The 3,369-nt window shown below is 28.9% G+C and overlaps 1 long non-coding RNA gene across 1 annotated transcript; it reads right to left on the bottom strand.

The window, feature by feature from the left end:
* Positions 1-1,538: 1,538 nt before the first annotated feature.
* LOC145100777 (uncharacterized) lies at positions 1,539-3,165 on the bottom strand. Its single transcript, XR_013705247.1, has 2 exons — positions 2,836-3,165; positions 1,539-2,063 (listed from the first exon to the last, which is right to left on the bottom strand). It is a non-coding gene; the product is annotated as an uncharacterized LOC145100777 (long non-coding RNA).
* Between the last annotated feature and the right edge of the window lie 204 nt (positions 3,166-3,369).

A 3,369-nucleotide genomic window follows, 5' to 3' on the forward strand; every position in this document is an offset into this window, starting at 1 on the left:
ATGATTATGTGTATGGCATGTGGTAGTTTGAGGAGACTTAGTAAGCTTCGTGCTTATAGTTTTCAGTTTTGGTTTCAGGTACTTCGGGTAGTAAGGGGAAGAGTTTGGGATGATTGTAGTGTCCGCACAATTTATTTACCCTGGGATGTTTATATTCTGATATATTTGACAAATGTTTATAATATTTTGAGATACACGACTTATGATTTTTATGTGATGTTTGATAACTATGGTTTTCTTAATGATTTAAAATGAAATTTTTGGACCGTATTTTTGAGATGTTTCAGAGATGAAATGTCTATTTGTCTAAAAGAAGCTTATACATTTGGTTGTGAGATGAAATTGTTGGAGACGTTTGCCATGTAGTGATCGGCGATGACCTTCTACCGATTGGTTGCGAGATGAAATGTCTATTAATCTAAAAAAACTTATACATTTGGTTGATGTATAGTTTGTTGGTTCGCTCCATTTTAACGAGTTCACTAATCTTTATTCTATATATGTGAAAATAGGAAACACATAAAATTAATAAATACCAAGTTGAACCGGCAATTGAATACAAAACATATCATCAAACCTATTCAACTAATTAAACAACTTATTTTTAAAAAATTATCCAAACACATTTTTGCATAGCCTTTAATTTATCTTCGCATATCATATTGTAGTATTTATTATATATTGTTATTCGTTTAATCAAATGGTTGATTCTTCAAATATCCTTTTTCCATTGAAAATCTTTTTTTTATCGTTTTAAATATTTAATTCATATATAATTATTTTTAATATGTTCTTTGTCCAAAAAACTTGTTTTAATATAAAGCTCCAATACAAACAAAATTGTAGGTTTTAACTTTTAGTTTACTCGTATTTCCAAAAGGTAATTTCCAACCTCCACAATGACATTCTTCCATCAGAGACGGTCTATTGTCAAATAAATTCCAAATTTAATTATTTTTAATTAAAACCCACAAAACAACTTAGGTACTTATAATACTTCCTACATGTTTTAGATAAAAATTCAAATTAGATTATAATATTTCCTGCTTGTGAGAAAAAAAAATACTTATACTTAGTCACATGCTTGAAAAATATTAAATGATTCAACACAGAAGCCTAACATGGTGGTGTTTTCCAAATAAACCTCAACTAGTAGATTATATCGGGTAAACTCATAATTTGTGTAATACTTAAAATTTTCTGACATTTATACTGGTTATTAACTTTCATATTATAATCTATTCAAAAATTAAATTTTCTTCGTACTTTTTATTGTTATTTATCATCGTACCAATATAAAATGGTGACAATTTTATATTTTGATAAAATCTCTATTCTAATAAATAAATATTTTTTATCACATGTTACACTCTCATTCATTTGTCAAATGTTATTTTGTGGTTTTTTTAAATTAATTTTTTTTCCACATGTTATTTTATGGTTTTTTTTTGTTTTATTAAATTATATATAGTATTAAGTTACAACTCGTGGAAACAACGAGTAATTAATATCAAGATATAGGTAAAGTAAGATGCTAATTTGAGAAACAAACAAAAGTAAATGGCTATATTTCTTATTTTCTCCTCTGTTAGGATACATGGATAAAATAGGATCTAACTAAAATGAGGAATTAGTAGATAATAATACATTTGGAATTGTATTTTAATTGCTAATTGTAATGCCCGGGCTTGGTTCTTATTCCAAATCAAGAAAAAAAAATTAGTGAAGAAATGACTTTTATATCAAATGAAAATCTTGTCAAATTAACTTACAAAGACTGACAAGAGGAAGAGACATGAGGATCGCCCCTGCATCCCAATGGACCACGCAACAAAAGGTGTCATCCTTTTGACTAAAGCTGTAGGAAATTGTTTAACAAAATATAACAATAATAACACCAAATCCTAAAACAACCATCAAAAAGTGCAGTGATAAAATTCTATGGTTGTGGCTTCATAGCTACAATTTCTTATGTTTTTGTCAAGTTTCTTTATTCTAGTTGCACCAGGCATGAGATACATGCTAATGTGTTGTATCTTTTCCTTTTTCACCATTTGAAGCCCCTACAAAAACCGTAGTTGGTTCCAGATTATTAACTTGCAGATTTTCTTAACACTTCAAACTAAAGCAAGAAACTTATAAATTTCATGATTTTAGAGATTAAGGAACTTATTATCTTGAAGAGATATGAGGCATAAACCCTATATATAGATGATTTTTAGCTAAATGAGCTGATCAAGGAATCAAGTTATAGAAGGAAGGATTCGTTGTATGGTAGTAAGCTTAAAGCTCATGTATGATTTTGCAATTTGTAAACAGAGGTTCAAAAAATTAAAATAGCCGACATTAAAAAATTGATATTAGTCGTTTTTTCTCCCTATGTATCTGAAAAGGCATATAGAGGTTCAAAAATTGATATGTTTATGTCGAACACCTTCTTGTGAATCAATAAGGATGAACCAAATCTGGACAAAGAAAAGTGAAGAATTGTGTAAAGAAACGGACTAAAAGGTTGAAATAAGGAAATAAGATAACAAAATGCCCAATTTGAAAAACAACTTATTTTCAACTAAACTATCTTTACATCACACAAAAGATGACTATTGCTTCATCCTCATCAAGAGGTAATTGTTATTGGTGGGTCTAATGATGGTGGTTTAATAGTCATGAGTTAGTGTAAAGATAAAAAATAGGACTCTAGGTTTTCGTTTATGAACTTGCAAAGTTTCCAAATTTGGTATTGGTTATCAAAATTGTGGTTGTTGATATATTAGGATCAAAAACTGATTACAAGGATCCTTTTATGAGAGAAGGAAGTAGATAAAAAGATCGTACCAAGGAAGTACCAAGCATGTTGTTGATGATCTAACTGAAGAAAACGAACTGAGTCTTTCACTTTCTTCCTCAAGCCCAAATATAGTAGACAATTATGCAAGAATCACAAACATAAAACGGAAATTAATCTTCCAAACACCCAAAACCAAAACCGATGGTTAAACCATCCAACAAAAGATGAGCGGTGATTTCTAGAGAAACGTATATAGGAATCGAAGGTTTATTTTAAATTTGAATTGATATCTAGTTTCAAAAATCAAGAATGCCAAATTAGAGAAAATAGAGGCGTGATTTAGGGAGTAAACGGATGAGTAGACATCGTTTAGGGGTTTTAAAAGCTGAAGGGTAAATTAGATGCTTTACTTTGAAATTTTTATAGATGGAGAATATGCCATATACGATTAAAAGAGTCTTTTATTATCATAGAGTTTCAAATGTAATAATTACAACAAATGTAATAATAAATATATATAAATTTCATTAATGGATTTTCCTTCTAAAAGAGTCTTTTATTATCATGTCATTTGCCAACAT

This window comes from Lactuca serriola, chromosome 4 (assembly GCF_051521515.1).
Source record: "Lactuca serriola cultivar US96UC23 chromosome 4, Lser_US96UC23_V15, whole genome shotgun sequence".
Classification (NCBI taxonomy): domain Eukaryota; kingdom Viridiplantae; phylum Streptophyta; class Magnoliopsida; order Asterales; family Asteraceae; genus Lactuca; species Lactuca serriola.